The sequence below is a fragment of the Cervus elaphus genome, chromosome 18, assembly GCF_910594005.1.
Source record: "Cervus elaphus chromosome 18, mCerEla1.1, whole genome shotgun sequence".
NCBI classification, from domain to species: domain Eukaryota; kingdom Metazoa; phylum Chordata; class Mammalia; order Artiodactyla; family Cervidae; genus Cervus; species Cervus elaphus.
The window spans coordinates 26,415,579-26,428,336 of NC_057832.1; the positions used below are offsets into that span (position 1 = coordinate 26,415,579).

General features: G+C 40.0%; 1 protein-coding gene across 5 annotated transcripts in view; it reads left to right on the top strand.

Annotated features, from left to right (window-relative positions):
• NXPH1 (neurexophilin 1) overlaps nt 1-12,758 on the top strand; it is a 465,780-nt gene that overhangs the window by 63,501 nt on the left and 389,521 nt on the right. Inside the window, exon 1 of one of the 5 annotated variants that reach the window (XM_043872633.1) lies at nt 7,610-7,758. The exons of the other annotated variants lie outside the window; for them this stretch is intronic. The gene's annotated coding sequence lies outside the window, so the exon portion shown is untranslated. Of the gene's footprint in view, nt 1-7,609; nt 7,759-12,758 lie in introns of those variants that run through there. 5 annotated transcript variants of the gene reach the window in all.

Here is a 12,758-nt window from a genome sequence, read left to right on the forward strand (position 1 = left end):
AGTCAGTCAGTCAGTCAGTTCAGTCGCTCAGTAGTGTCCAACTTTTTGTGACCCCATGGACTGCATCATGCCAGGCTTCCCTGTCCATCACCAACTCCCGGAGCTTGCTCAATGCTCATGACCATCGAGTCAGTGATCCATCTCATCCTCTGCTGTCCTCTTCTCCTCCTGCCTTCAGTCTTTCCCAGCATCAGGGTCTTTTCAAATGAGTCAGTTCTTCACATCATGTGGCCAAAGTATTGGAGCTTCAGCTTCAGCATCAGTCCTCCCAATGAATATTCAGGACTCATTTCCTTTAGGACTGACCGGTTTGATCTTCCTGTAGTCCAAGGAAGTCTCAAGAGTCTTCTCCAATACCACAGTTCAAAAGCATCAATTTTTTGGTGCTCAGCTTTTTTTATGGTCCAACTCTCACATCCATACATGACTTTTGGAAAAACCATAGCTTTGACTAGACAGACCTCTGTCGGCAAAGTAATGTCTCTGCTTTTTAATATGCTATCTAGGTTTGTCATAGCTTTTCTTCCAAGGAGCAAGCGTCTTTTCATTTCATGGCTGCAGTCACCATCTGTAGTGATTTTGTAGCCCAAGAAAATAAAGTCTCTCACTGTTTCCATTGTTTCCCCATCTATTTGCCATGAAGTGATGGGGCCAGATGCCGTGATCTTAGTTTTTTGAACATTGAGTTTTAAGTCAGCTTTTTCCACTCTCTTCTTTCACTTTCATCAAGAGGCTCTTTAGTTCCTCTTTACTTTCTTCCATAAAAGTGCTGTCATCTGCATATCTGAGGTTATTGATATTTCTTCTGGCAATCTTGATTCCAGCTTCTGCTTCATCCAGTCTGGCATTTCACATTAGGTACTCTGCAGATAAGTTAAATAAACACTATTTATATAGCTTTACATAGTATACATCCTTGATGTTCTCCTTTCCCAATTTTGAACCAGTTTGTTGTTGCATGTCCAGTTCTAACTGTTGCTTCTTGACCCGCATACAGATTTCTCAGTAGGCCAGTGAGGTGATCTGGTATTCCCATCTCTTTCAGAATTTTCCACAGTTTGTTGTGATCCACATGGTCAATGGCTTTAGGGTAGTCAATGAAGCAGAAGTAGATGTTTTTCTGGAATTCTCATGCTTTTTCTATGATCCAGTGGATGTTGGCAATTTGACCTCTGATTCCTCTGCCTCTTCTAAATCCAGCTTGAACATCTGGAAATTCTTGATTCACGTACTGTTGAAGCCTAGCTTGAGCATTACTTTGCTAGCGTGTGAATGAGTGCAACTGTGCGGTAGTTTGAACATTCTTTGGCGTTGCTGTTCTTTGGGATTGGAATGAAAACTGATCTTTTCCAGTCCAGTTACTTTCTGTACTTTGCTTCAAAAAGTACCCTTGATAAAAATGTGGGTCAACATGAAACTCACCGTCCATGTTTTCCTTCTGTCAAAGTTCATAACCCTATGCATTTTGTTTTCTCATGCCTGACAACAACAATTGTATCATGTATTTTGTAGTTTCATAGTTTGCAATAGGAGTAATTCCCATACCTGTTATTCCAGCATGGCCAGATGTAGATATCCCAGAGATGGAACTTGAAATCTTGGGTTTCTCTACTATTCTTTGAGAGTAACAAAATATCCTTAATTATAAGGAAATATTCGCTAATAGTGAAGATAAAGTTGCAGTTTCCTTCTCTAGGAAATATTGAGAATATTTCTGCTATGTCTGCCTTTTTATTACATTCTCCAAGACCATTTCTTTGCTGGCTATAAGACCATGCAAATGATGCCTTCTCTCTAAAAAAGATAATAATCGCTGTCTTCTGTTGTATGCTTTCTACTGCTAGGCAGTATACCAATAGATTTACACTTATTTTATTTCATTTAATCCTCACAGCAGCCCTATTTTCCCTGGTTTACTTTTAAGGACACTGAGGCTCCAAGGAGTCAAGTAACGTGTAAGTTTTCAGAGGTAGTGAAATGACAGAGCTGAAACATAGACTTTGGTCTGTCTTAATGTGGTGTGCTAGGGACTAGCTAGTTGATAGTCCCTACCACACCACATTAAGTCAAATTGTCCCCTGAGTTCCTCTTTGGGAAGCAGTTATACACTTTGCTCTAAATTCAGCTTTTCTAGGCTAGGGACATGGTTTACTGTCATAGATAAATTTCTATGCAAGTTGAAGTTAACAGAAATCATATCCTGAGAGGATATGAACTAAAGTTCATGTATCACACTGTCCATCATAGCACCAATAATTATCACCATCAGCATCCCCAATTTGAAGCAATACATTTTTGATAATTTTTGACCTTTTAATCTATAGTTACTAACTACATTATTTTAATTAAGACACTACACGTCCTTGGACCTGGGCTACCATGGTATTTGTATCTTGTTTTCTTGGCCTTTATCTTGCCTGGGTATCAGGCTTTCAGAATAGTGTCTTCCAGTGAAATCTCTGAGTCTATAAACACAAAATGAGTGTCTAACTGCCCTGAACAATATCAGTGCTAAGTTAATAGTCAAAAAGTAATCACAAATATGGGGAAGGCACTTCCAAAAAGGGTGTAAAGTCCTTTGCGAAATGGTAATAACCTGGGAGACCAACAGTTAACTGAAAAACAGGCAAATCTGAAGAGCACTTAGTCAACTTGCTTTGCTCAGCCCACCTGGGTCTTTCTTTTCATCTGAGTACATCTCTCCCATCTGTTTGGTTGGAGTGTTTGTACAAATTCTCTGGATTTCATTCCAACCACACCTGCCCTATTCCAGGACCTCCTTTTCCCTCCTTCTGGCAACACATCCAGATTTCCTCTGTCTTTAGTATCTTCCTTCTTAATTCATTCTAAAAAGACGGTAATTATCTCTGAAAGTGCAGTACACATTATGTTACTCTTGCTTAGAAATTTTCAACGGCATGCTATGTCCAGCTTCTTCCCTCATCTACACTCTGATCCAGCCAGCCTGGTTCCTTTTGTGTTCCCAGAACTTGTTGCATGAGATCTGATATCCATCTCCCCCTGCCATGTAACCCACGTACCTGAGTACCCTCTCATTCTCATCTCCACTCCTCAAAATCCTACCCAGTTTTCAGGACACAAGTAAAATTTTATCTCTTCTGTGAAGTCTTCACCCTCATTTCCGGTTAAATAAATACCTCTCTTGCTTGTATTTGCATAGCACTGTGTACTAGTCACTCCATGCTTTGTGTCCCATCTTCCCTGGCAGATCGTAATCTTCTGGGGAATAGGTATCTTGTGAGCCTTTTTATCCATCTCCTACAGTGCTGAGCTGTGCTTCAGTGAAGATTAGAAATGCTTATTGGGCAGAATTAAAAGCAGGATGTGATATCAGCTATACAAAGACCTTTTCCTTGAATTAACCTGATAACTAACAACAGGCTACCTCAAAATTATTTGATAATATTCTTGAGATAATTTATTTATGCACCACATAATAGTACATTTAAACTCTTTTAAGTAAAAAGCAATCTGTCAAACAGTTAATTTTTAAATAAATCTATAGTGTCTTTTAATAGTCTATATTTTCTTAAAGATAATATTATGTAGGAAGAAAAGTTGGAATTATTCCTATAAAATGTACTGTAATTTCCAAAAAGTAGTGATAAGTATTGAGTGTGCCTGGGATGGTACCACTACAGGTGGCTTCTTCAGCGTTGTCCTGGATACAGTTTTGCATCTAGATTGACTTTGCCCAAAGAAGCACAACTTTTGTTGGAAAGCACAACTACTGATGCAGTGGGGCAATCGGAAAGGGTTGCACTGGAGAGAGATCCTTCAGGCTTCATCAAAATTCTAAGTGCGTTGAAACTGTCATTCAAAGAGTTAACATCTGCGAAGAATAAAAAATGCAATGGAGAGGTTTCAGGCAAAGCATGGGGAGCCTGATAAAATTATCAGTGAATTAAATTCAGACAGATGGCTTTGGAAAGGAATGAAGTACACAAACCTTCCATGGAGTATAATGACTCTCATTCTGACAGGGGCTTTGTCAACAGGGTAAGCCTTTAAAAAAAAATCTGGATTTTAAAGCAATTGGAAGTCAAATTCTTTTCCTTTTCTGAAGGTGTTGTTTAGTACTTAAAGCAACACAACGACAGAAGAGTCTGGACAGCGTCAGACTCTAAAATGCTAGGTGTACGTGCCCAGCTGGGTGGGAGGCACATGGTGGGCTCCCTGGGTGCTGTCCCTGTCCTCAGACTCACTGCCCACGCCAATGGGTCCTTGGCAGTTAAAGTATTTCTACAGAACAGAGGCCAGTCATTAGCCCTGCTTACTATAGTGGGATGACAAGAGAAGCTTTCAGCCATTAAACACACACGGGTGCACACAGAATAAAGAGAAATCAACAGATTTTTGTTCTTTGAAATTTCAATTTTTATCATTTGTTGATTGCATTAAAAAATAGAGCTCCTAGAAAAAGTATCTTAGTTGATACTGACTATCCTTCTCTATTTAGAAAAAAATGATGAGTGTTGAGTCTCCTTCAGGGTTTCTTTTCCTTATGGTTTCTATTTTATCATCACTTACTTGGCTCTAGGGACCCCCTCTTTCAGGTGACGGGCCCTGGCATATTCACACTCAGACGTGGATGGCCAGGCAGCTTCTCAGCAAAGGACGGTGCCTTTGTTCCAGACCAGATGTTCTGTTTCTCCCTAGTAACAGTTTGCATTGTGGTACCTTATTATCCAGCCTTCTCTGGAACTGGTGCCAGGGTAGCCTCAGAATCCGCCAAGAGCAGTGCCGAATCAATGAGACAGCTGGCAGCCTCCCTGGGGAGGGAACATTTTTACCTTTTTGATTCATGCAGTCTCCGCTAGTTCGGATCCAGGATGCCATAAATGATTTTTCTTAGCGACAGGTGAGAACAAAAAAGCTTTGTAAGCCTAATTCAATAGAAGCTGCAAACTCAGTGTGCTATTGATTAAAAGGAGAAGACGACGAAGAGGAAGTGTACACACAGTCCAGTTGCATTTTCTCCATAATTGACGTCTGTGCTTCTGCCTGTATTGGAGTTGTCAGATTTGCCGGGAGGAGAAGCTTGAGAATCAAGAGTATTGTGTTTATTGAGCAAGGATTAGGATTTTAATCATGCCTCTGAGATTGCATGTTATCTACAAAAACAAGAAGATTACTCTTTTTTTCATTTTTTAGTTATAAAATTCACTGATCTATTGCTAACTTGGCTAAAAATTCAAGGTTACTTTAATGGATTTGTTCACATCATTCAAGTTTTAATGTTTGGAGTGCATTTATTTACTAGGGCTGTGAATTGGGGTAAAAACCATCCATGTTTACACTCTAGCAAAGGATGACAGCTCAGTTTAGGGCCTCACCCGAGGTCATACACATGTGAGCACATTTTTTGGGTCAACAGGAACACTAGTCCTGAATACCCTGTCCTCTCACTGCTCCGTGAGAGCAGGTCAGTTCTGAAGCCATTGTAGTCAGAAGGCCATTAGGAGATGAGATAGCGTAGTATCTGGGAGTTCCAGTTCTGGTGTAGCAGAGAGGCAGAAATACAGTAGCAGAATTCAGGGACCCTGCAGTGTATCATCCGCATCAGTCATGGCAGACGTATTGGCAGCATGATGGATGACACCCAACCACTGACCTTGGTGGGCTAGCCTTTGTCACATCAGTGTCGGAATCAGTCAAAGCAGTGGGTCTACCCACCATCAAATAAGAGCCATAAGCTGTGACAGCAGCAGAGGGAAAATGAACATGAGTGCCACATATTGTCCATATTTCTGAGGAGCGGTAATCTTGTTGTTCAACCATTGAATGGGATGGGATATTTCAGGAAGAGGGAAAATCAATCATCAATGTGTGCTTGTGGCAATATGAGTTTTCCTCTCTCAACTAGGGTATAACTTAGAGAATAGTGGGTTTATAAACTAGCTGGCCTCACAGGGTGAAAACTGTTGTAACATAGATTACTTTAAACCCGAGAAAATTTTAGTCAAACCAGCAAGCAAATCATGTACAAATCAAAGTTTCAATTCCATTTACAAGACATTGGCTCATCTACTTGCAGTTCAACATTCAGTTGGTGACAAATGGCTTGGCTTGGGAATAGAAATAACTTGATCTGGTATTCTTGGTGATTTTCCCATGATGGTCTTAGAATTTGTCTCTCAAGCATTCTCCCAAAGCTTCACACATATGTATGACCTACCCCAAGTCTATTTCCTGAGTTTACATTTTATTTGCTCGGTCATACAAAGTAAGGATAAATTTGCAATAAGATATCTCAATATGGTGCAGGATATGATGGAAGGCTTAATGGTTACAGAGGATAAGGGATACAGAGAAAAGATTATGATCAGCTTGCTTTTCATCGAAAAGTTAGGTTAGAACAGAGTGAAGCAAAACCTGACCATTTATTTCCCAGATGACTTTATGCCATGTGGTAAGGATTCTGTCAGCTTCATGGGTGGAGAAAGTTAGTTGCCATAACCATACCCCTAAGCCAAGGGAATCAGTGGATATACTGTATCATATATTTTGGAATCGATATTTAAAAAGCAGGAGACTCAGATATCATACGATTGTCTTTCCTTCCAAGCCAAAAATATTCAGGTTGGCATCCTGAGGCACCTGGTCAAGGGTAGTAGATCAGATGTTGCATAAACAGTTAAGGGTCAGACCCTGCCTCATCCACATCCAGCCAGTTTGAGTTGCTATGCACTCCCCCCACCCTGCACCCGCCAGCTACCAGTTACGTCCTGTGTGCTTCCCATTGTGCCAGTCATCAGTAACGAGGCTCTTTTAAGGCAAGCAAAGGAAACACTATTTATCATAGCAGGCTTTTATAACTTTTGCAACTTCAGGAGGTGAGTCCAAGCTGAAAATAAATATAGAGTCAGGGAAGATTTAGGAGGGGAAAAGGAGCAATATTATATGCATACCAGCTTCATTAAGGAAAACAAATCCAGGAGCGTTTTGGAGTCAACCTTCCCTCTTTTAAGAATGATGTCAGGAAGATGAAGATATCCTCTTGTGGATGACCTGATATAAAACATTTGTCTGATCCAGCTAGACATTTCTTATATTCTCTAGTTCTTGATGTGGGTGTAGACACTGAGAAGTCAGCATCTGGCTGCACTGTTTGGCCGGGTGGACTACTGTTTATAGAGAGGAGGTAAAGTGTAAGCCCTGATGGTATTCTGAGGGCATTTCTCTCCTTTCTGGATGAATGCCTGAGATGCTGCTAGACTGAAAACTGAGTTAGTTCTCATGGTAATCTTTCCCATTCTTCTCAACTGCAGGATTTATAAAACATTGTTCTTTGGGTCTAGGTATCATTTTGGGATCACATCATGATAACTCTATGTGTGTGTGCTGGGAGGGCAGAGTTACAAAGCGATTTCTCAGCAGTGCTGGGAAAGAAGCAATTACCAGAACACATTTTAGCCCTGCCTGTCAGACTGAGTTTCACTTGGGTACAAGAGAAGCATTTAACTTGGGCAACATCCCTTTTTGAAGGCTTAATTTAGTTTTTTCTTCCTTTTAATTGTGTGATTCCAGTATTTTAGCTACAATCCCTAGGCTGTGAGAACCTTTAAACAGCTCTTGATTATGAAGCAGGGCATGGGTTTTCAAGAATAAACAGGGAGCTGCATAATTTATAGGAAAACTGCATGATGGACTTCTTCTTCACAGAGAACATTGGGGTTACATTGGCACAAGCCAACTACCTTTTTAATGAATAGTCAGTAATCAGCAGCCGCTACAGTAAGTGCTTGAATTTTTTTTTCTTTTATGTGCTATGAGTCCATAAATTAAGCCTCTGATTCTGATTGCTGTCATGAATGCATATGCCTATTGCTACCCACCCCCACTGCTTAGATCTCCTGCATCAGCTCATGCTCAGTTTAGAGCGTTATGGAAAGTAGAAGGCAAGTCTCTTTTAAAATATTCAGTTTCCATTCACTTAAAAATACCATAATGGGAAAAGGGTGTTGATTCTAAGTTTTAGCTTTTGACTAGTTTTGGCTCCAGGCCAAGTTACAAAATCTATTTAATCCAAAGTATGAGTTAAGTGCAAATATTTAAAATTAAAAAGTTGCTTCAGAAAATATTGCAGTATTGACAACAAAATAAATTATTAGTGCTTCACATATCCCAGCACTATTTTGAGTCACTTACAAGTTATTAATTCACTTTTCATAATATTCCTGTAAGATGAGTACGATGATTTTGGTCATTTTACAGAGGGGGAAACTGAGGGACAAGAAGAGTTAAGCAACTTCTCATGTTTGCATAGCTAATATGTGGTAGAGCTGAAATTTGAGTCGAGTTTAACACAAACTCCTACGATTTGAACTGTAGTATTAATTGTATTTAATTTTTTAAAAATAATTGTGGTAATTGAGGTATGGGAAAAAGCAAACTTAGTAAATATATTCAGAAGAAAACTTTGGGATACTCTTCTCTTAAAAGTTGGCAAAGATTATTCTATTGAAGTCTAGACAGTTGTTGCTTTCTTATCAAGCTTTAAAGAAAGTGAAAGAAAGCAAGTTAAAAAAAATTTTATGTGAATTTGGTAAGAACTCAAAACACAGAAATAAAAGGGAATTAAAGAGAAATTAAGAGAAATAGAAAAACTTTAAAAAAGTAAACACTAAGAATGAAGGAGAAAAACATGGAATTGTAACTTATGCCCAAGTTCCCTTAAAAATGATCCAAGTGTGTTAGTTGCTCAGTCATGTCTGGCTGTTTGTACCCCATGTATTGTAGCCCACCAGGCTCCTGTGTCCTTGGAATTCTCCAAGCAAGAATACTGGAGTGGGTAGCTATTCCCTTCTCCAGAGGGTCTTTCCGACCCAGGGATTGAACACAGGTCTGCATTGCAGGCAGGTTATTTACCAACTGAGCCACCACGGAAAGTAAAGTGAAAGTCGCTCAGTCATGTCCAACTCTTTGCAACCCCATGGACTATACAGTCCATGGAATTCTCCAGGCCAGAATACTGGAATAGGTAGCCTTTCCCTTCTCCAGGGGATCGTCCTAACCCAGGGATTAAACCCAGGTCTCCTGCATTGCGGGCAGATTCTTTACCAGCTGAGCCACTAGGGAAGCCCAAGAATACTGGAGTGGGTAACCTATCCCTTCTCCAGGGGATCTTCTGGACCTAGGAATGGAACTGGGGTCTCCCGCATTGCAGGCGGATTCTTTATCAACTGAGCTACCTGGGAACAGGGAAGAGAGAAGTAAAAAACACCTAAGGGATCTGATAGTTTCCGCAAAGACCCACTAGGCATCAGTGTTGCCTGAAACAGCTTTGTGATTAAGGCTGCTTAGTCAGGATCTAGAGTTTGTAGGGGAAGTGAAGTGAGAAAAATATTTGGAATGTTTATTATTCAGTTGTCATAACTTGGAGAATGCCTTAATGACTGTCACTTGTTAACCTTAAACTTTGTTAGTTTCTTTTCTTTTTAAAAATTTTTAGTAAATTATAGTATTTTAGGGACAGAGAATACTGTATCTTCCAGAGTCTGGAGTTGAGTTTCTCATATTTTGAAAAATAGCTGAGGTCAATCCTACAGAGTGAAAAAGCTAAACCTTGCCATGGGAGAATCACCTTCCTGATCAAGATGCTTTCGTATTCAGCTAAGTTTCTTACTGCATCTCAAGTTGTGATCTGAACATCATATTCACGTGATTAGTACTGTTGAATAAATGTCATACAGCCTTTGAAACCTTAACTTGTATAAAAATGCAGTGATTTTGTAGTTTAAGCCTGAGAAGTATCTGTTGTGTCATCCTATAAACTGAGGACAGTGATCTTTGCTGCTTCCTCTTGTATTTCGCTGCTGCTTGACTGAAGAGGAAGCAACACAGAATGGAGGAAACCCAAGAGAAGATTTAGGGAGGGTGTCAACACTGTCGAGAATTGGCGTGTTTGGCTTTGCATTAGGTAAGCAAAATTTCAGCAAGTCAAAATCAGCAAATTTGTGCGATGTTCTGGTAAGCCACTTCCCTCCTGCAGTCCACTCATTAATTTTTGGAAGCCTGACAGAATGGCTAAAAGGATGATCAATTTCAGGTGTCACTCCTGGTGTGTTTCTAGTCTATGTAAAAGGAGTTCCTGACAAGTAACCCTGTTAGTGCCCTCAAAATGTCTTCTATTATTAGATATTGGGAATAAGCTGAAATAATGAAACTAGCTTTTTTTTGCCACCTGAATGGTTGGTTTAGAAGATGATGAGACTGTTGTCTATTACTGACATATATAGGTGGGCTTAAGCACTCAAGTGAGCAAAACCTTGGGAGAAGTGAACATATTTCAGAAGAACTACTTTTCCTTAATGGGTCTGTATGGAACAAATGGGATATCTCTACTCATTTTCCAAATAATTGCATGACCTTGTTATCTAGTAGATAAAAACCTGACTCCTCTTCTACCTCCTCCCTATCCATTTCTAATGTGTTGCTTCAATTTTGGGCAGGCTGGTGTCACTGGGACCCTTGCGCTGTCCTGAAGGAGCTGGCACTATAGGTGTTTCTATACCAGAGGGACAGGATGGAGTGTCTTTCCCTCCTAGAGTTTGCTTTTCCTCTCTTTTTCCTTCTCACTCACTCATTTCTTTTCTTCTTTCCTACATGCCATCTTTTCCTCCTCTTCCTTTTGATAAAACCTTCTACCATCAAATCTTGAGTCCCAGTCATAGGCAATGTGTAGTTATTTTGATGTCTATTGGCACTCAAGCATTGTTGCTATTGGTCTTTATTCCTTTTATATCCTAGTATTTGGTGAATAAATATTTCCCCCAGCATGCCTGATGGGAAAAGGGAAGAGAGTTGTTGTACAACCCAGATATAAAGTCTCTACTGCATATATGTGGACAATTCTAAGAAAGATATAGCCTTCAGATCAGACATACACTGCAAGGCCTTGTATGTGTATAAATAGCAGCAAATGTGAAAAGCACACACAAGGACCTGACAGTTAAAGCAAGAAAATGGCACATGCCTAGTAAGGATGGTAAGAGGGGAGAGCAGCTGGTCTATTCAGAGGGGCAGCTGCTACTCAGCTCCAGTGCTCCTGCCATTCCGAATATGAAATCTGCATGAATTTACTTGGTTTGATGCCAAGGAATCCTATATAATATAATATAATATAATATAATATAATATAATGGGGCTTCCCTGGTGGCTCAGATGGTAAAGAATCTACCTGAAATGCAAGAAACACAGGTTTGATCTATAGATTGGGAAGATCTGGAGAAGAGAATGGCAACCCACTCCAGTAGTCTTGCCTGGAGAATCCTATGGACAGAGGAGCCTGGTGAGCTACAGTCCATAGGGTCACAAAGAATCGGACATGACCGAGCTACTAACATTTTCACTTTTCATTATATTATATTATATGTTATCCTGGGAAGAAAAAAAGAAAGAAACTGAAGTGAAAAGAAAATAAAGAAACTTAAATAATTAACGAAAAGACAAAGTACCTGCATGCCTGGAGTACTACAAGCACCTTGTTTGTGGTTCCTACCATAAATACTATAAATTCTGGAGATAGAATATTGTAATTTTGTTGCACCTGGGAATTTTAATATACCACAGTGTTCTCGACAGACGCTTGAACACAAACAGTTTTCTAGATGAATGTTCATCCACTCAATTAAAACTCTGTAACTCATCAGAATGTGAAATTCCGAACTAAGACTGAAGACAATAAACTGACTAATTAAACAACATCACCTACTGTTAAGATACAAAGAGCTATTAATTTATAAAGCTAATTGGATTGGAATGCAGCTAAGCTCAAACCAGAGTTACATTCTAATTGCTCTTTTACTTTAGAAAATATCAAAGACCATGAGATGATATTTTTATAGTGACAGTTCTTAACAAGCCCTGCAGGTCTTCAATAGAAACCTTTGTTAGAGTACTGATATTTGAAAGAATTTAAGTGTAACAGGCCAGCTTTATGGAATTAACTCAGGCTGCATTAGAAGAGAAAGGATTTGTAAAGGACTAAAAAATGCAGCCTTCATTCCATATACTCTGATACCTAATAGCCTCATAATGTGGTTTTAAAAAATTTTGTTTTCTAGAATGCTGTCTGAAATATATTATTTAACAGATTGAGTTGCTCTCAGAACTTTGACCCAGTCAAAAATTGTTTCTTTTTTCTTGATAGAGCTGTCAGGCGGTTTCTAATCATGTTGGCTTTGATGTCTGTCAAGAACAGACACACAAAGGGAAGGTTGGAGACCTGTCTGGCCCGCGGCACTACCCCAGAGATGCCAAGTAACCAAGTGAAAGGGCGTGGAGGGATGGCGTGGCATGGAGTCCAGGGCACAGGGTCTTCTAGTCTGAATTCCCACTGATGTTTCAGACTTGTACTGTGAACACTTCTGTTCAGATATGTGTCTCAGACCTTAGGTGCTGTTCACTCAGTCATGTATGACTCTTTGTGACCCCATGGACTGTAGCCCGCCAGGCTCCTCTGTCCATGAGACTCTACCAGGCAAGAAGACTGGAGTGGGTTGCCATGCCCTTCTCCAGGAGATCTTCCCAACCCAGGGATTGAACCTATGTCACCTGCTTCACAGGCAGATTCTTTACCATCTGAGCCACCAGGGAAGCCCCTTCCTTTCTTAATCTGTTAAATAACCTCAAACAGACCTGGGAGTTACATCAGTTTTTCTCATCAGTGAGTTTTCTCTAGCATTTACCCAGAGTCTTAAACTTGGGGGGCCTTTGGGGCTTTCCTGGGAGTC